This window comes from Cibotium barometz, chromosome 4, assembly GCF_041138505.1.
Source record: "Cibotium barometz isolate CiBa-2024 chromosome 4, ASM4113850v1, whole genome shotgun sequence".
NCBI lineage: Eukaryota > Viridiplantae > Streptophyta > Polypodiopsida > Cyatheales > Cibotiaceae > Cibotium > Cibotium barometz.
Genome location: NC_141049.1, coordinates 20,133,770 through 20,156,344, shown reverse-complemented (window position 1 = coordinate 20,156,344; position 22,575 = coordinate 20,133,770).

Sequence of the window (22,575 nt, the reverse complement as noted above, 5' to 3'; positions counted from 1 at the left end):
TGGCTTTTTGTAATTTTTGGTGAATTTATACTGATAAATTTATTTATAAATATCATTTAAACACCAGATTTGAGTTGTAAAAGGGTAGACACTGCCCTTGAATCTTGAATTGGATCAAAAGGTAAGACTCCCTACACATCATCATGAGCACGTCATAAGAAATAGCTAAATTTAATGGGGAGCAATTTTATACATGGCAAACAAAAACCATGTATTTGCTCATGAGGAAAAATCTATGGGGGCTAGTTGAGGGAAGATATAAATACTCAGAGGTGATTGGGAAAAATAAGTGGAAGAGTAGGAATGAGAAAGCATTAGGACTCATTGCACTCAGTTTAAATGATGAAATCATTCACCACATCATAGGGATACAATGGGCAAAAGATGCATGGGATGAACTCAATAAATTATTTGGCACTCAAGCAAAAAATTCAAAGATAAATCTGCTAATGCAATTCTACAAACTTGGTATGAAGGAAAGTGAACCTTTAATCACACACTTGAACAAATACAAAAGCATTAAGCAACAACTGGCAACCATTGGTAAGAAGGTAGAGGATGTTGAGGCACTAGCAGTGCTTCTAAAGAGTGTGGACAAAGGTGGATATGAAAACATTGTGGTAACCTTAAAGAATGTACTTGAATTGAAGCTGCATGAGATAGAAGGAGCTCTACTAGAGTAAGAGACCAAGGTCAAAGAGAAGAAAGGGGTGACTCAAGAACTGGAGAGGAAAAAACATTCTTCACCCGAGGAGGATTCTCACGATGAGGACGAGGATGAGGAAGAGGAAGGGGAGGAGGAAGGACCTTCACTTGCCACAACTGTGGAAGCCATGACATATGGCAAGAGACTGCTAGCAAACCCAGTGTGAAGAAGGAACCACATCGGCAAACTTCATGGAGACTCCTAAAGGAAGTGGAGTTAGATCATCTTTTTTGAGAGAGAAAGAGAGAGAAACCCCACAACCTAATGTAACCTGCCCCAACAGAGTAAAACCACCTCTGAGCCACCGGCCGATGATGTAGTCCATGTGGTAGATGTATGTGTGAGCACTTTAGTCAAGGTCACATGCACTTGTAGTAACCTTGGACACATAGAGAGAGAGTGTCAAGGACTATGAGTTAGGGACTTGAGGCACTGGTCGCAGGCTACCAATGCAGTGACCTCTCTCGGACCCTCTACATGGTGATAGAGCGATCATTGGGGCAAACCTAGATGCACTGATTTGGAAACAGAGTGATGAGGCTGAGAGGGTACGCAATTTTTTTAAAATCTTCCTAAAAAAATTTATGCGGGGCCTCAGGGGCCTAGGGACCCCACACATGTAATCTGGCATGCATCGAGGCCCTCCAGGCATGCCATCCAAAGGCTGGCAAGGATGGCCTTGATTCTGCAGAATTAGGGCCATCCTCGTGCGCCAGCCTTCGGATGGCATGCCTGGAGGGCCCCCAAGCGGCATGCCAGATTACATGTGTGGGGTTGCAGAATCAAGGCCGTTCTCGCCAACCTTCAGATGGCATGCTTGGAGGGCCCCGATGTATGCCAGATTACATGTGTGGGGTTCCTAGGCCCCTGAGGCCCCGCACAAACAATTTCAACTCATTTGAAAATAGTGTTTTTCATGCAATTGTATTTTGGAATAATTTTTGATATTTTTATTTTGCATGCAAATGTTTTCTTCAGGAAATTATCTATGTCAATGAGTTTGCATCAAGAGCTAGTGGAACAAGGGGTGGCAGAGGAAGACTCTAAGTGTAGCTTTGAAGGAGTATATTGGCAAGATCTTCCAAGACATGATTATCTTTCACAAAGTATGCTCCCCTGATGCTCCTCTGATGGATAAGTCTCTCTCATGAGTGAAGATCAAGGCTTTAACAAAGGGTGTTGCATTCAAGTCCATGCATGTGGGACATCAAGCTTAGAGAAGGTGGTGCTTGTAAATCGCTCCAAGCTCCTATATTTGTTCGAAGCTCAATGTGGAGGGAAGATTCATTCACTTGTTGGACTAGGCCTTGCTACCGGGAAGATTGATCTTCATGCTATCCAACTAGAGCTTGTTGAAGGAAATTTTATTGTAATTCCTTCGCTTTTAAAGCTCCTACTGACTATGCTAAGCCTAGTACTAATAGGCGCAGAGTTTAGGGTTTTTGTACTTGCTTCTATGTCATGATGTAACAGTTTTTATATTAATAAAAATATATTTTTGAAATTTTGTTGTATTTGTGCGATCAACAAATATATTTAATCATTAATTTGAAATTGAAATCACAATACAATTATGATTTCTAGATATAATAAGTAGACACTTGGCAAGGATTGAATTTTTTTTTTCATTAAGTAAAGCATTTACATCATGATCACATGAGATTACATTGTGGCATATACATGAGACTACAAGATCTCCCTAAATCTGTAACTCATCACCATAATCTTCCCTCCACTTCCGCATGCGTAGAACTAGCCGTGTATTTTTGTTAGTGATGGTGACTCTCTTGGCATGGACTGCTGCGTACACTGTGCCACCAAACATGTCCACCAAAAAAGCTTCAACACCCTCTTAAAGAGCTTCCAAAGCTACTATTGTCCATCGTGTGGGAGCCTCACTATTGTCAACCCGACGATGCCATCATGATATCTGGCTCGCGTTCAAATCATCCATGATCTCCCTAACAAGGGACTCCTTGAAAAGGTCTCCTCCAGATCAGAAGGTCTGTCCTCTTCTAATACTTTCTTATTTCTCAAAGAGTGATGGTGCGAGGTCTCCATCGACGTTTGCGATGTGTGGGCGTGGCTGGGGGCGTGACCAATCGTCCTAGTAGTATGCTTGGTGCGAGCCATGTTCTTGAAGAAGATAAAACAAGAAAAGAATGAAAATGAAAGACTCTAAACTTATATTTATAACTCCAAAAATTGAAAATATAACTTATATTTATATTTTTATAGAATGGAAATAAAAAACTCTTAATTTTTTTAATAATTTTTATTATATTTAATAATTTCCTTATTTATAAGAGCCCCTCTGATGCAACATCTCACTAGTTCCCTAGGGTTTCTAGAACTTTGTTCCATGTTTAAAGTAATCTAATTTTTTCATGCATACATGTGTGAAAAATCCTAAATCCATATGAGGCCAGTGAAGAAAAAAATAATTCTTTCGATAAACTTGAATCCTATACGAGAGAAAAAGATAATAACACCCACGATATTGAGAAAGAAACATCAAATTGTACTTGTATTGAAAACACTTCTCATAGATTACAAGTGCATTTAAACACAGGTTTACAACGCATCATATGATTTACTCAAATCATATTATCCATGTTCAAACATCAAATTGTACTTGTATTGAAAACACTTCTCATAGATTACAAGTGCATTTAAACACAGGTTTACAATGCATCATATGATTTACTCAAATCATATTATCCATGTTCAAACTGAAGGCATCGCCATTATTACGAATCCTTCATACAAGTCTCAAATCCTTGTCCCCATAAGAGTGATGCGCTTTGCATGAATAGCTGCCAACAATTGACCATCATGCATGAGGTCCACCGAATATGCCTTAGCTTCTTCTTGAAGAGCTAGCAATGCTTGGGCGGCTGACCATTACTGCATATTGTGGACTGTAGAACTAAGTCTTGCATAGAACCTATTATGAGACATTCGCTACTAGAGATCTTGCAATATCTCTCTCACCAGTCTTGCAAATGCCGTCCTCGGTATGATTAAGTTTGTACTCTTCTCATACTTCCTTATTTCTGAAAGAGTAACGGTGCCTAGTCTTCGTCTACGCTTCTTGTGACATGGTGGATGTGGATGCATTGTACCTGTAGTAGTGCCTCCTGGAACTGTTCACACACAAGTATGCATTGTACCTGTAGTAGTGCCTCCTGGAACTATTCACACACAAGTATGCATATACTCACACATAAAATCATTTAATATTATGGTTATATTTAGTGAGATTATGGGTGATATATCACATTGGTTTACAAGCTCTATGTGAAAGCCATTTTGGTTTAGTAGAGTAATACTTGCATCAACAAAAAATTACAAAGTTTCAACTTACATTTGCTCATTTGACTCTTGGGTTTTCCACTTGCTTCCCTCTCTTTCTTGAGTTTTCAACCATTCAACATGTTTCTCTCTACCTGATGAATTCTCAAATCGTGCCTTTCTAACCTCACATATGACTCTGTGTATTGCCTATGATCCATTGGACATAGGTTTCTTCTCCTCTAACCTTCTCGGGGGGGTCACTCGTATAAATATGTAAGTATCACGTGGGTTCAACAGAAGGACATTTTAAATATTTAAAACTTACAGAAATATATTTACAGAGGGGATTTATTTATTGTATTTTAAAAAAAATTTACAGATTTGAATAGGAAAGGATACATTATATTCACTAAAAAATTCACAGATAAGGGACTTTTTAAATAGGCCTTGAACGCACGTGATATAGAGGATTTACATATAGTGACCCCCCCGAGCTAACCTTATTAGTATCTTTCTACACCACCATAGAAGTAATTGTTTCATTGGATTGACATCATAGATTCCACCTCCATGAGCAGTTGTCTTTTGGAAAGCACATCGTGCTTGCCAATGAGATCACTACATGCCCTGTGTAGACCATATCGCTAAACTTCCTTCATTTGCAAAGTAAGGACCATGAGCATGCAAGATATGCTACATCAACAAACAACGTAACCATAGTTAGTCTCTAAAACCATATAAATTAATTGACCATATAAATTAATTGTAATGTCACACTTACCATGTAATGTCAAGAACAGGAGGAGAGGTTCTTACACCTTTATACCTCAAAAGGTGGAGGGAGGAATCTTACATTGTGTGCCTACTGCTGTTGGTGGCTAGTGTAGTAGAGGCCATCACCCAACTACCACACACCATTTGGTGGCCCCATTGAGGATCAGAAAGTTCTTGCTAAGGGCTTTGGTCAACAGGTTGGAGTTCATTGGCTGTTCAACATAGGGCCAATGGCTTGTTTGGGATATGAAGTGTTCAGAGGTCAGAAGGGAGAGGATGTTGCTCAAGTTCTGAGGAGTGTTGAGTTGGATGCTCTAAGGAACAACAGAGATGAGGATGCCTACAAGCTTAAGTTGGTGATTTTGCTGTGATAAGATGCAACTATGGATTGGTTTGAGTATGACCTCACAAATGCTGATAATAAGAAGCTGGGACACTTTGAGAGAGGCCCTAAAGAGGAAGTATGGTAAAGTTGACATTCCTAAAGACTTGTGGAGGAAGTTGGGTAGGCTGACCCAAGGAGAGAATGAAGAGGTATCAGATTTTATCAATACAAGGGAATGATCGGTTGTCGGTGATTATTATGGGTGTATCGGGTGCAGAAATAAATTTTAATTCAAAGTTTGTGAAATATTATGGGCATCGGTAATTGTGCTGATCAGCGCCAATATATTTGGCGGTATTGGAAATAATTTTAATTATTACCGGCATGTATATCGGTGCATATACCGGCACTTATACCGGTGCAAATATACTAGCGTCCACAAAAATTATAGAACTCTGCCGCGCGACCATTTTTCATGTTTCTTGAGATATAAGGCAGGTTTCAAAGGTGAATACTCCTCACCCTCCCCCCCACCCTCCTCCCCCCTTTTTCCATGTTTCCCTCCTTGTTGCCATGGATTTACTAATTTGTGTGTGTGTGTGTGTACTTGTATGTGTTTGTTTTGTTTTGCAGGTTTTTTTCTTATTCTCCTTCTCTCACTACTCAAGGTAATGGTGTCAAAGGCAAGGGCCTTTGTTTCCTTTGCCTTTCCCAGCTCCATTAATGGTCTAAATTGTTTGTTGGTTTGCTTATGTCGTGTGTATTTGCAGGTATGCCTATCTTTACACAATCTCTTCACTTCCAGGTATGGACCGTAAACCCTTGTTGCTTTTAATGTGTTTTCTTTTTATCTACTTATATATAAGAGGCCCCAAGATGGGGAGTTGGGTAGATAAAGCATGTTGTATAGGCTTTTTTCCTTGTATAGAGTTTATGCAAGAAGCTCATGCATAGAACTCATGCATAGAACTTTGTTAAATCCATAAAATACCATTAGTCATTAGTAATTATATGTTGGCATTATATGTGTGAACCAACCCTAGTAGTTAGTTACTAGCGATTTGGCATCCAACCTAGATATATGAAGGGCACGTGAATCTTGAGAAGAGAACTAATCTTTTGCAACAAACTCGTGTATTCTCTGTATTCTGTTCTTTTCGGAGTGTTTGTGATGTCTTATGTGTCATGTTTAGATTATCAAGGTTTATTTTTGGATAATCCAAGTTAGGGTTTGATGATTTAAGCAGTGACTGTTTCTATGATATTTCTATTCTCACATTAGGTTTAATTTAGTAGGCTTCAACCAGAGTACACATTGGTGATCCTGCTCATTCATGACTTAGGGTCTTGACCGTTTGGAGTAATGTTCTTGGGAATGGGTGTTTGATAACTATGGCTGTGAGTTTTGTGATTGAGTGTTGTTTTTGCAATTGTTGGGTGAATGTCTGGGTGTTACCCTGGTTGTATGTCTCACCTGTATGTCACTAGGTCAAGAAGATAATTAATTTTTAATCCACTTCCATCAAGTCCTAATCTGGGAAATCCAAGGGGTAGAATACCACCTCAACTAGTTATGGCACAACTTGTACCTCCACCATTGAACCCCAAGGTCAAAGCCCCCAAATTTTTGGGAAAGTCCAAAGAAGACCATGATTGCCATGTAGCCCAATTTGAGGCATGATTGCAAGCGAGTAGCTTTGATGCCTTATATGGGGATAAGGTGAAGAAAAAAAAGTTTGTTGCTACTCTAGAATGAGGGGTGATGAATTGGTTTAGCCAATATGAAAAACAGTTTGTTGCTACTCTGGAAGGAGGGGTGATGAATTGGTTTAGCCAATATGGGTTAACCCATTTCAACACTTATGATGTGTTGAAGACATCTTTTTTGGGAAGGTTCAAGAAGGAGAAAACTGCCAATGATATCCTTAGGAAATTGAAAAAGATGGAGAAAAAAGGTATTTTGGTGGAAGATTATGCTCAAAAGTTTGGGAGCCTATTCAGGAGATTAGATGCAGCTGAGAGACCTTCAATTGAGATGTTGGCCACATATTTTCTCAAAGGGTTGAGAAAGGAAATCAAAGGCGCTATAGCAAATGTGGATATTTGTTATATGCACATTATGTGTACATATACTAGGAGGCTGACCCACATTAGGCTTGTGAGCATGGGAGCATGATGGGGGAACAAGCTCTAGTGGATCATGGGTTAGGACTAACCTTAAGGGTTAAGGTTAGGGTCAAGCATCCAAGGGTCACACATGGGCCCTCCTATATAATAGGGACATGGGGCACACTCAAGGGGGGGCTTGGAGGCTTAGGCTATGGTCTCTTGTGTAGAGGATCATATCTACTCACCTGCCATTTCACACTATAACTACATGCTATTGGATTGGAGTTATACCTCTTGATGATATGGGACATCAAGGTAAAGGTATGATGTATTTCGTTATTATTCATGTGGGCTCAAGGGTGGTCGGGTGGATGAGTTTATGCATGTTTATGCATAACAATTATCTAGAGAGATCTTAGGGTTTTAACAGTGGTGTCAGGGCAATCTCTAGTTAATTGTTATTATTTTTCTTTTTTATTACAATTTTTGGTATTTGTTTAAAGTAAATTTTAATATTTACTAATAAAAATTTATTTTATTGATTTGTGTTGATGGTTTGCACGTGGATCATTGATATGGCAATTGGAATGCGTGTTACTATTATTCAATGGGCGAATCGACGTTGCAGGGAAATTTTGTGGGTTTAATACTATTTTTCTCTATTTTTTTATGGTTTAAAATAAGCATTAATGGAAATTTTTACAAAATATCACATATTTTATTGTGGATATTTTTGGTAGAATGGATTCCCTAAATTTCTAGAATTTTAAGGAATTTGTTCCTAATTTTTTAAAATTTTTTTGAGTATTTTTATGGTTAAAAATATATTTTTTATACATTTTTACGGGTTTTTTTCGTGGGTATGCAATCAAATTTCTGCCAATTTTCTACTGAAATGCAGTAGGGGGCAGCATGTTGATGCATGAAATGCTCTCCCGTGTTCGTGGGACCCTCTTTGCCTCTTAAATCTGATTTTTCTCATCTATTTTCCTCCCGCCCGTGTAAACTTCTCTTAATAGGGATTTTTAAATTAAACATTAATCATAATTAATATTTAATTATGATTAATCTTAGTTTAATTAAAACTTAATCCTCCTCTCTGTTAACAGAGAAGAAGGGAGTGGAGAGTGAATGGTATGGAGAAGAAGGAGAGGAGAGAGGGAGTACTCTCTCCCTCTTCTGGTTTTTTGCGCACGCGGGGGGGAGGCTGCAGCGCAACCTATGGGCAAAAATCATCCCCCCCGCCCCCCTAAAAAAAAATCCAAAGCTTTTTATTAAATTTGAAGCTTTAATTCAAATTTTTTTTAAAAGAGTTTCTTTTATCTATTTTAAAAGAAACTTTTCAAAGCTTGGAAAAAATAGGAGAAAATATGAAATTTGAGGGAAAAAAATCTATGGATTTTTGTAAATTTTCTCTTCCAGCTATTTGGCTTTCTAAATTCCCGAGAAACCTTTTGGCTTTCGGAATTTCGAAAAATCTTTTGATCTTTCGGATTCTGGAAACTTTTGACCTTGCGTTCGGGGTAAATTAAAATTTTTTTAAAAATTTTAAAAATTGGTGAAAAAGTAGACAAAGGTTATTTTAAATTAATGGAAAATGTGGGGTTGGTGTTTGGCATGTGGTGTGTCCATTCGGGCACCCGTGACCATTCAAATTCCTTTAAAATATATTTTTTGACCCAAAAAATTAGAAAATCCATTAAAATTATAAATTTTTATTGGATTTGAGAATTATCGGGCAGAATTGGAAATTTCGTGAACGATGGGATTCTCAGAAAAATTAGGAATTTTCTAGAAATTATTGTTATAAATCCTAGAAATTGGTATTTTTAAAGTATCTATGGTATTTTAGTAACTCTATTTGCTAAAAAATTTCTGGAAAAATATAGGTTTGGAATGCCATAAGATAGGTTTGGTGGAATTCAAAATTATCGTATTTTGAGGCCCTATTAAATTAGGAAAAATTAGAAAAAAATCATGATAAATCTTTTTTCTTGAGAATTAATATTTTCAAGAGGGTTATTTAATGTTGAAGTATGTTTTCTCATGCTGACAGTAGAGAGATGCAAGTTATTCACATATTATTAATACGATTATACCTCGTATTAGTAGATATTTCTGTTTGGATTAATTCTAAATGATGTCCATGATTTTTTGCCATTGTTTAGCCATTCTTTTTGGACATGTTCCTTAATGTTTTCAATGATGGCTATAATCTGATTTCAAAGTGTGCCTCACCTTTGACACTTTTCCATGATAATTTATTTTATACTTTTTAAGTGTGGTTTGTGCTTAATTTCTTAAGCTTAAGACAAATTCTATCATGGGTTAGTTGATCGGTTTGTTTTGGTGGATTTTATTGGATGTTTTCCAAGTTTTATATGGACTCATCAGGTTCTGCCGAGATCACTTGTATTTAGGGGTTTTTAATGAGTGTTACACACATTTGTTTCACTTGCTTACTTTGGAGTTTTGTTTGAACGACACCACGTTAATATACTTCGGATTGATGAGTTGGCCACCAATTTTAATGCTTCTTTTGGCATGATTAATGTTCATTAGATGGTATGCATTGATTTTTATGATCAACTACGGTTTTCATGGATTCGAGGAGCTTCTATGCTTTTATCCATGGTTTTATGAGGATTTTTTAATCTTTTGGATAATTTCATGTGCTTTGAGGGTAGCATTTGCTTTCGTTTTTTGCACATAATTTTGGAGTATATTGCTTGTAATCTTGTACATATTCTAACTTGGATATCTAGTTGCTTATGTATCTAGGTGAATTATTTTTCTACCCCAACTTTATTGTGTTTATTGGGTAGTTATCATTAGAAAGGCGCCAATAATTCAAAATTCTTTTCTAATAATGTACTCAGAAAGAGTTATTCCTTGATGTAGTCTCAGGTATATAGAGATAAGTTTTAGTATATGAAAGTTTGGGATAAGGCCATCTTATTCCTTTTATACAAGATTTTATTCATATTTTCTAGATGGCATACTAGGGAGTTTCAACTTGATAAGGTATGTATGGGTGGTATCATGGTGGTATGGGGACGCTAGAGATCCCTCACATATATTATCTTATGGGATAATTTGGGCTCAGGATCGTTTCTTTGCTTACATCACTTAGCATGTTGACAAAGAATTAAAAAATTAAATTTTGACACCTCAGTGTGGGGATCTCCCCTCCTGAAGTAGGCACCTTTTTCTAATCATTACCCCCAATTCTTAATCAATAAAATGAGATATTTACATCTCTCCTCTCTCCTATTTCAAAACTAGATCCAAAAAGTAAGCTAAACTGACCCAAAAATGGTCAAAAATTGACCAAACTGATTTTAAAAAAGTCTAGAATCAGTTTTCTTGGTTAGAGGCTCACTTTTTCCTATAAATAGAAGCATCCCCATTTGTAAAAGCTTAATGGTATTTATGCACTATTACTCTGCTTTCCTGTCTTGAGATGCACAGAGAGATGCATAAAGGATTTATTTTTATTTCAAAAGTGTTATTCTCATTAAAATTAATTTTTATGCACAAAGGATTTATTTTTATTTCAAAAGTGTTATTCTCATTAAAATTGATTTTTATGCACAGAGAGATGCATAAAGGATTTATTTCTATTTCAAAAGTGTTATTCTCATTAAAATTGTTTTTTATGCACAAAGAGATGCATAAAGGATTTATTTTTATTTCAAAAGTCTTATTCTCATTAAAATTGATTTTTATGCACAGAGAGATGCATAAAGGATTTATTTTTATTTCAAAAGTCTTATTCTCATTAAAATTGATTTTTATGCACAGAGATATGCATAAAGGATTTAATTTTATTTCAAAAGTGTTATTCTCATTAAAATTGATTTTTATGCACAAAGAGATGCATAAAGGATTTATTTTTATTTCAAAAGTGTTATTCTCATTAAAATTGATTTTTATGCACAGAGAGATGCATAAAGGATTTTTTTTCAATATTCTCATTAAAATTGATTTTTATGCATAGAAAGATGTATAAAGAAATTCTTTTTATTTTAAAAGTGTTATTCTTATTAAATTTGATTTATACATTAATAGATGCATAAAAGGATTTTTTTTTAATTATAAAAGTGTTATTCCCATTGAAGTTGATTTTTATGCATAAATAGATGCATAAAGAATTTTTATATCAAAATTAGAATTCTTTTAAATTCTATGTTTAAATTCTATGAGTATCTGATAAATGAATAATTAAATACTCTAAGAGGGAAACTTCTATAGTTTATATTCACCCGGATTGTAAAAAGAAAATTCAGGAGATCTATCAAGATCGAAATATTCAAATAAATGATTAATTTATTCCTGATTAGAATTCATAATTAATTTAGAAATTAGTTAAGTGAATATTCAAAGAAAGAAATTCACTAAAATAGTAACTGAATTATCAAACCTTTTCGAGAAAGATAGTTCAGGAAAAATCTTATATCCAACTCGAACCTTGAATCAAACTATGACCAAGACTAAACTCTTTTGTCAGTTTCGAGGAAAGAAGGTGTGACCAGTTTAGAAAAATACACTCAAAACTCCTCCAAATCTGAAACTAAGTTTGAGACCCTTCGAATTGATCTATGGATCAAGGTTACAGAATTTGAGGAATTCTGGTATGAAATTCAGAATTCCGATCAAGGAGTTTTTGGGGATACTGATTCAAGAAATACTCCTTGTATTCAAAAGAAAATCAAACTGAAAACTTGCTTAGAAACCTTGTTTTCTTAAAGGACCATCTTATGCCTCAATGGATGTGATGTGAATAGAGGTGATGAGATGTGAGGTGAATAGATGTGATGAGATGTGATGTGAATCAGATAAATGTGAATGAATGGATGGATGGATGTGATGTGAATAGATGTGATGAGATGTGATGTGAATAGATGTGAAGAGATGTCATGTGAATCAAGATGTAAATGAATGATATGGGTTATGAGTGGATGATTTGTGATGAAAATGGATGTGGATGTGTATGTGAAGAATGGATGTGAATGTGTATGTGAAGAATGGATGTGAATGTGTATGTGAAGAATGGATGTGAATGTGTATATGAAGAATGGATGTGAATATATATGTGAAGAATGGATGTGAATGTGTATGTGAAGAATGGATGTGAATGTGTATGTGATGAAAATGGATGTGGATGTGTATGTGAAGAATGGATGTGAATGTATGTGAAGAATGGATGTGAATGTATATGTGAAGAATGGATGTGAATGTATATGTGAAGAATAGATGTGAATGTGTATGTGATGAAAATGGATGTGGATGTGTATGTGAAGAATGGATGTGAATGTATATGTGAAGAATGGATGTGAATGTGTATATGAAGAATGGATGTGAATGTATATGTGAAGAATCGATATGGATGTGTATGTGTGAATGGATGATATGTGATGTGAATGAATATGATGTGATGTGATGTGATGTGAAATGGGATAGATGTGAATGAATGAGATGAGATTTGATGGGATGTGAATCGGGATAGATGTGAATGAATGAGATGTGAGGTGAAATGGATGTGATGTGAGGTGATGTGGATTGGGGTAGATATGAATGAATGTGATGTGATGAGATGTGGATATGGGTAGATGCAAGTGGATGAGATTTGATGAGGATAAATGAGAAAAGAAGTGATGAGATGGAAAATGATGTGATTGGATGAGGATGGGAATACATATGAAATAGATGTGGATTAAATAATGTAGATTGATGTGGAACAATGTGGAAAGAGAAGAGTTCGTTTATAGAAATTGTATTTTTGACCTGTTTATAGAAATTGTATTTATGACCTGTTTTTAAATTACTGTTTTATGTCAAGAATGCTGGGGAAGCATTTTGATTGTCTTGTGAATGAGGTCGTGGAGTCCTAATTGATAAAGTTGCAACACTGACAGAGAGTCAACGGAGGAGGACGTCTCACGTAGCAAGGTCGCTTTACCAGCCTCGGTTCGATTTAAATGGTGAGCTTCCGGTACGGTGGATGAGGGACCAAGGAAGAAGCAGCCTATGAGTGAAGCGCTAGGTGACCTGCAAAGGATCCTAGAGGGTGCTAACCATATGGTGCTCGAGCTCTGGGTCATCGAAGATACCCACACATGCGTCGGGGAAGATATTGGAACAAGGAGTATGAGTTGTTTTCTGAATTCGGGCATGGATCTGGTTGATTGACCTTGCTGGTCCTCAACAGATGAGTCCATGGCTCTTAGATGAGTCCATGGCTCTTTTATATGGATCTGTTGGTTGATCTCGCTGATCTTCAATGGAGATTCCATTTTGATTTTTATAAGTGAATATATTACTGAGAACTATGAGCTAGGAACTATCAAAAAGGCCCCTAAGTGGATAGGTGGTGAGCGTTCCGGTTACCAATGATGCCATTGGTACATCGATGAAGGAATGATTGGAAATTAGGATTCAACCGGATATTTTGGAGGATTATGATCAATGACACTAGGGTTTCATCACTAGGGTTTCATTAAATGATTGTTTCACAGTTGAATCTGTGAAAAAGGACCCAATGGCTCAAGTTAAGGAATGACAAATTAAAAATCTGTATAATTGAAATTCCCATGGAGGACTGTTCAGATGAAAATTTCGGTCTAATGGACCATTATTGTGTTAAAAATATGAATGATATGATCTGAATGAATTGTTATCTGATGATGAGTTCTATATAAGGGATCTTTATCACAGGATTCTGTTGGGTTAACTAGACTATAAGGAACCCTAGAATCAGTAAGATCTTAAGGAAAAGAGTTGTCCTCTAGTTTGCGAGATGACATCTCTTGTTTTTTAAGTGGGGTAGGATGTAAGATTCCTCCCCAGGCCCTCAAGATGTCCACTTTCTCCCCCTGTAAATCAATCCCCCTTTTCAGAATAATAACAGATCTTGTTTCTATCTGTTTTGGCCTAGAGAGAGAAAATATTCTAGAGAGACGTAATTAAATTTTTAGATATCTTTGGATGGAGAAATATCCCTTCTTATTAAAATAAATTTTCTTGAAACAGAAGTTCAAAAAGAAATTCCTAAGGTGCATTAGAAATAGATTATAATGTGCACAAAAGACCTTAGCCTAAGAGTCCAGATTTTTTGAAAATTTTGGATTAAGGTTCCTATGGACCAATTAGATTAATCCAAATGTAGGGAGGAGATAAATTGAAGAATAAAAGAAAAACCCCCCAAAAATGAGTAAATTCTCACATAAGATGAAGAGTGGACTAAGAAAAACCTCAATGTGGGGATCTCCCCTCATGAAGTAGGCGCCTTTTTCTCATCATTACCCCCAATTCTTAATCAATAAAATGAGATATTTTCATCTCTCCTCTCTCCTATTCCAAAACTAGATCCACCAAAAAGTAAGCTGGATTGACTAAAAAATGGTCAAAATTTGACTAAACTGATCTAGAAAATTCTAGAATCAGTTTGCTTGGTTAGTACTCACTTTTTCCTATAAATAGAATCCTCCCTGTTTGTAAAAGCTTAATGGTGTTTATGCACTGTTACTCTGCTCCTGTCCTGAGCCATCATTCAATTATTTTTGGCCTAATCCTCTCCAAAGTGAACTGGTGGCCACTCTTGCTTCAAACAGGATTAGAACCCTCAATCCCTCAAGCCAAAGGAGATCTTACAAGCTCCATGTAAGCTAGTTTTCTTACTTGTTTAATGACGAATCTATGGTTTTCTTAATTTTTATGTTTTGCAGTTAATTGAATTAAATTCAAATGCTATGCCTTGATGAAAAGGTCACCCCCTTCTCTTCTTTATATTCCAGTCTTTCTTAATCCTAGAAAGATTAACTAAGGGATTAAATAAACTCTTCTTATTGTTTACTCTCTTGAATTTTAGAAGAAATTGTGTAGATTAGAGTTCTGTGAATGTAAGTTGGATTAATTTAAGTTAAAATAGAATGATAAAGATGAGAAAGGATCAGCCCTACAAAGGAGGTTATGGTAAAATTTTCCAGAATTTTATGGAAAAGAAAGTTTATTTTTATGTTATTCCAAAAGAATAATTCTCACCATTTTTGCATCTAAAAGAAAGTTTCTAATTACTCCATGTACATATTCACCTATGAATATGCATGGATATCACTGATTTTAATTATTAAAATTGATTTTTATACATAGAAAAATGCATAAAGGATTTATTTTTCTTTCAAAAGTGTTATTCTCATTAAAATTAATTTTTATGCACATAAAGATGCATAAAGAATCTATTTTTTTTCAAAAGTGTTATTCTCATTAAAATTATTTTTTATGCACAAAAGGATGCATAAAGGATTTTTTTTTATTTCAAAAGTATTATTATCATTAAAATTGATTTTTATGCAGAGAAAGATGCATAAAGGATTTATTTTTATTTCAAAAGTGTTATTCTCATTAAAATTGTTTTTTATGCACAAAAAGATGAATAAAGGATTCATTTTTATTTCAAAAGTGTTATTCTCATTAAAATTGATTTTTATGCACAAAAAGATGAATAAAGGATTTATTTCAAAAGTGTTATTCTCATTAAAATTGATTTTTATGCACAGAAAGATGCATAAAGAAACTATTTTTATTTCAAAAGTGTTATTCTCATTAAAATTATTTTTTATGCACAGAGAAATGCATAAAGGATTTATTTTTGTTTCAAAAGTGTTATTCTCATTAAAATTGATTTTTATGCATAGAGAGATGCATAAAGGAATTATTTTTATTTCAAAAGTGTTCTTCTCATTAAAATTGATTTTTATGCATAGAAAGATGCATAAATGATTTATTTTTTTTTCAAAAGTGTTATTGCCATTAAAATTGATTTTTATGCATAAAAAGATGCATAAAGAAATTCTTTTTATTTTAAAAGTGTTATTCTTATTAAATTTGATTTTATGCATAAATAGATGCATAAAAGGATTTTTTTTATAAAAGTGTTATTCCCATTGAAGTTGATTTTTATGCATAAATAGATGCATAAAGAATTTTTATATCAAAAATAGAATTCTCTTAGATTCTATGTTTAAATTCTATGAGTATTTGATATATGAATACTTAAATACTCTAAGAGAGAAATTTCTATTGTTTTATATTCACTCGGATTGTAAAAGAAAAATTTAGGAGATCTATCGAGATTGAAATATTCAGATAAATGATTAATTTATTCCTCATTGAAATTCGTAATTAATTTAGAAATCAGTTAAGTGAATATTCAAAGAAAGAAATTCAGTAAAATAGTAAATGAATTATTAAACCTTTTCGAGAAAGATAGTTCAGAAAAAAGCTTATCCGACTCTAACCTTGAATCAGACTATGACCAAGACCAAACTCTTTCGTCAGTTTCAAGGAAAGAAGGTGTGACACCAGTTTAGAAAAATACACCCAAATCTGAAACTAAGTTTGAGACCCTTTGAATTGATCTGTGGATCAAGGTTATAGAATTCGAGGAATTCTAGTATGAAATTCAGAATTTCGATCAAGGAGTTTTGGGGATACTGATTCAAGAAATACTCCTTATATTCAAAAGAAAATCAAACTCAAAACTTGCTTAAAAAGCCTATTTTCTTAAAGGATCGTCTTATGCCAGAATAGATGTGATGTGAATGGAGGTGATGAGATGTGAGGTGAATAGATGTGATGAGATGTGATGTGAATCACATAAATGTGAATGAATGGATGGATGGATGTGATGTGAATAGATGTGATGAGATGTGATGTGAATAAATGTGATGAGATGTCATGTGAATCAAGATGTAAATGAATGATGATATGGGTTATGAGTGGATGATATGTGATGAAAATGGATGTGGATGTGTATGTGAAGAATGGATGTGAATGTGTATGTGAAGAATGGATGTGAATGTGTATGTGATGAAAATGGATGTGGATGTGTATGTGAAGAATGGATGTGAATGTGTATGTGAAGAATGGATGTGATTGTATATGTGAAGAATGAATGTGAATGTGTATATGAAGAATGGATGTGAATGTATATGTGAAGAATCGATATGGATGTGTATGTGTGAATGGATGATATGTGATGTGAATGAATGTGATGTGATGTGATGTGAAACGAGATAGATGTGAATTAATGAGATGTGATGTGAATAGATGAGATGTGATGGGATGTGAATCGGGATAGATGTGAATGAATGAGATGTGAGGTGAAATGGATGTGATGTGAGGTGATGTGGATCGGGGTAGATATGAATGGATGAGATGTGAATGAATGTGATGTGATGAGATCTGGATATGGGTAGATGCGAGTGGATGAGATCTGATGAGGATAAATGAGAAAAGAAGTGATGAGATGGAAAATGATGTGATTGGATGAGAATGGGAATACATATGAAATGGATGTGGATTAAATAATGTGGATTGATGTGGAACAATGTGGAAAGACGAGAGTTCATTATAGAAACTGTATTTATGATGACCTGTTTTTAAATGACTTTTTTATGTCAAGAATGCTGGGGAAGCATTTTGATCATCTTCTGAATGAGGTCGTGGAGTCCTAACTGATAAAGTTACATAGGTGACGGAGAGTCAACGGAGGACGTCTCGCGTAGCAAGGTCGGCCGAGGTCTTGAGACGAGCCTCGGTTTGTCAATTTAAATGGTGAACTTCCGGTACGGTGGATGAGGGGCCAAGGAAGCGGCCTATGAGTGAAGCACTAGGTGACCTGCGAAGGATCCTAGAGGGTGCTGAGACCATATGGTGCTCAGGCTCTGGGTTGTCGAGGAGATACCCACACGTGCGTCGGGGAAGATATTGGAACAAAGAGTATGAGTTGTTTTCTAAATTCGGGCATGGATCTGGTTGATTGACCTTGCTGGTCCTCAACGGATGGGTCCATGGATCTATTGGTTGATCTTGCTGATCTTCAACGGAGATTCCATTTTGATTTTCATAAGTGAATATATTGGCAAGAACTATGAGCTAAGAACTATCGAAAAGGCCCCTGAGTGGACAGGTGGAGCGTTCTGGTTGCGAATGATGCAAAAGGTACACCGATGAAGGAATAATTGAAAATTAGGCTTCAACCAGATATTTTGGAGGATTATGATCAGTGACACTATGGTTTCATTAAATGATTGTTTTAAAGATAGTTGAATCTATGAAAAAGGCAATTTCATATTGGGGGTGTAAGTGGTGTGGCTAGTTTTAAGTTTGCATGAATATCTGGCTGTAGGGGAACTGGGAACTCTTTTCCTTGGTACCCGGGACAAAACCTAACCAAATTCTCAAATGGATCCCATCACTACAGCGGTTGGGCGGTTGGCTCTAACCCACGGGACTAGGCCGGACTGATGGATCCGCGTAAAATTAGACTAAATTCTGTTATGGTACGATAGATGAAGTAAATCTCGGATAAAAATTATTCTATGGAAAAGAATAAACGGCTATGCCTCTCAATGAGGAAAAAAGCGTTGGTCTCTATGATCCAAGTGCAATCTTCTCCTTGCTCTAACTATGGGACTTATGGGTTCAGTCAGATTAGTTCAGTTAGTTAAGGGTTTTGACTATGTTAGAATAAATCTATCCTGGAGGAATCGCCCGTGTTTTCCGGGTGAGGAAAGTTTTTTCGAGTTCGGTTTTGAAAGAACCGAGGGATTAGTCTCTTATCTACATATACATGGGCGAGGCCCCGAGTGAGGGACCTTGTCCCGTGCGAGAAGTGCTACTTGCTAGCACCCCTGAATTTGTTGCGTGGTGGGGACATGGATCTTTCATATAATAGGGACATGGGGCACACTCAAGGGGGGCTTGGAGGCTTAGGATATGGTCTCTTGTGTAGAGGATCATATCTACTCACCTACCATTTCACACTATAGCTACATGCTATTGGATTGGAGTTATACCTCTTGATGGTATGTGACATCAAAGTAAAGGTATGATATATTTCATTATTATTCATGTGTGCATCCCTTGGGCTCGGGCGGGTGGATGAGTTTATGCCTGATTTATGCATGTTTATGCATAACATTTATCTAGAGAGATCTTAGGGTTTTAACAATATTGTTGGTGATTTGGATGAATTAATTAGGGAACAAGTTCAACTGGGTTCTAGAATTTCCCAAGTTCAGTTTGACTTAATTTGGACAAGATTTGGACCAGTTTGGCTCCCTTTTTTATTTGGTTTGATCCAAGAGAGAGGAGAGATAAAAATATCACAATGTTTTTGAATTAAAAACCCTTCCACACATGTGAAATAGGTGCCTACCTCAGGAGTCCCCCTCTCCTTACCAAGGTGTCAAAAATGCATCATTATTCTAAAATATCTCATTTTTTTAGTAATATCTCATAATGTTTAACTAATAAAGCTTGTACTCATTCAACTCTTCATCTTATTGTGAGCATTTACTCATTTTTGGGTATTTTCTTTTATTCTTTTGGATTTATCTCATCCCCACACTTGGATTAATCCAATTGGCCCATTGGAACCTTAATTGGACCATAATCCAAATTTTTTTGAAAATGTAGACCCTTAGGCTAAGGTCCCTATACCATTTTCAATTAATTCTTAATGCACATTGGAAAGTTCATTTTGAACTTTTGTTTTAGGGGAATCCATTTTAGACATAGGAGGATTTTTATATCTAAAGATATCTCAATTTTGGATTATCTCTCTCTAGACATTTTCTCTCTCTAGGCCAAATCAGGGTAAAACAAGATGTTTCTTCTATTTCAGAGGGGGGAATTATTTCAAGAGCAGAAGGGGAGGTTCTTACACCATTACACCTCAAAAGATGGAGGGAGGAATCTTACATCCTATCCCACTTAAAAAACGCGAGATGTCCTCGTCTCGCAGCTGGAGGATAAACTCTTTCACCTTAAGATCCAACTGATTATGTGGTTCCTTATAGTCTGGTCAACCCACGCAAAATCCTAGGATAAATATCCCTTCTACAAGAAGAACATATAGAACTCATTATCAGAGGAACAATTCATTTAGATCATATCATTCATAATAATACAATAATCATTCATATCCCTTCTACAAGAAGAACATACAGAACTCATTATCAGAGAGCAATTCATTCAGATCATATCATTCATATCCTTAACACAATAATGGTCCATCAGATCGAAAATTCTATCTGAACATTCCCCACAAAAATTTCAGTTATGCAAGTTCTCAATTTGTCATCCCTTAATTAGATCCAGTGGGTCAAAGGTCAAACAGCAGCAATCTGTCAACACTATCCACTCCTGAAGGTCATAATCGTCTTCTAGTTCATCTCAGTGGGGTTCTCCCCATTCATCCTCAATGTGGCTTTGTTCAACTTATCTTCTTTCAACCATAATTCAAAAATCATCATCTTTAAATCAGAATCCAAATCAATTCATCAATTCAAGCAGAATTCAAAAATCATATAAAGCAGCATTCGAATTCATCCTCTGGATAGCATTTTTGCTTATAACTTCAAGGTCTTAGATTTACTCGTATATATTGTCAGTAAAGAGCTGCAGATATTCTCACAGTATATACGGGTAGTCACGGTCCTTGGAGCTATAAGGTAAATACCATCATATCTAGGCCTCAAGCAAGTCAGGGATTCCATACAATTGCAGCACTTCCATTTGAAGACCCAATTTCCAATTTATGAATCTTCATTCTGAATATCAATTTGTATGAATTTCATCACACAATTACAATCTTTTACTAGTACTTCATAAATTTTTTACATTTCTTGCTTCTCGGTTGATTCACTTTAGCCAATTCGCTATGATACCAGCTGAAAGATCCCTGACCCCTCCATGCAATGAATTTGGGGGTGCTAGCAACGGAAATAGCAGTTCATGCGCAGGGCAGAGCCTCTCACTCAGGGCCTCGCCCATGAATATCCGGACAAGAAACTAATCCCTCGGTTCAAAACCGAACTCAAAAAAACTTCCCTTGCCTAGCAGACATAGGCGATTCCTCTGGGATATTTTATTTTAACATAGTCAAGGTCTTCACTAACCAAACTGATCCGACCAAACCCGTAAGTCTCATGGTTAGATCAAGGAAGAGACTTGCACTTGGATCATAGAGTCCAATGCTTTTTTCCTCATCGAGAGACACAGCCGTTGATTCTTTTCCATAGAACAAGGGTTATCCAGGATTTACTTCAACCATCGTAATTTAACAGAATTGAGTCTCATTTTAGGGATCCATTAGTCCATCCTAACTCCATCCAATCCCATGGGTTAGCCAACCGCCAAACCACTGTAGTGATAGGATCCATTTAGGAATTTACTTATGTTTTGCCCTGGGTACCAGGGAAAAGAGTTCCTAGGTCCCCTAGCTGGTGCTTCAAGCAAACTTCAAGATAGTCACACCACCTACACACCCAATATGAAATTGCCTGTTTCACAAATTCAGCTGTCTTTAAAACAATCTTTTAATGAAACCATAGTATCACTGATCATAATCCTCCAAAATATCCAGCTTGAATTTTAATTTCCAATCATTCCTTCAATCATTCCTTTATCGGTGTACCTATGGCATCATTGGCAACTAGAACGCTCACCACTTGTTCACTCAGGGGCCTTTTCAATAGTTCCTAGCTCATACATAGTACCCGACAATATAATCACATAAGAAAATCCAGATGGACTCTCCATTGAAGATCAGCAAGATCAACCAACAGATCCATATAAAAGAGCCATGGAATCATCCGTTGAGGACCAGCAAGGATGATCAACCAGATCCATGACCGAGTTCAGAAAATAACTCTAACACCTTGTTCCATTTTCTTCCTCGACGCACGCGTGGGTATCTTTGGCGACCCAGAGCCCGAGCGCTGTATGGTCAGCACCCTCTAGGCTCCTTTGCAAGTCACCTAGTGCTTCACTCATAGGCCATTTCCTTGGTCCCTCATCCACCATACCGAAAGCTCACCATTTAAATCGAACTGAGGCTCGTCAAGACCTCGGCCGACCTTGCTACGCGAGACGTCCTCCATTGACTCTCCGCCGTCAACTCTTACAACTTTATCACTTAGGTCTCCCACGATCTCATTCACAAGATGGTAAAAATGCTTCCCCCAGCATTCTTCACATAAAACAGTCATTTAAAAATAGATTTTATAAATATAGTTTCTAATGAACTCTCATCTTTCCACATTGTTTCACACCATTTCTCGTTATTCCACATTCTTCTACACCAATTCACAATGCTTATTCCACATCCAGTCATGTGTATTCCCATTGTCTTCATCCATTCTCATCCAATCACATCATATTACATCTCATCACATCTATCCACATCTATCCTCATCACATCTCATCCATTCACATCTACCTAGATCCACATCACATCACATTTATCCACCTTACATCTCATCCATCCATTTACATCACATCACATTTATCCACC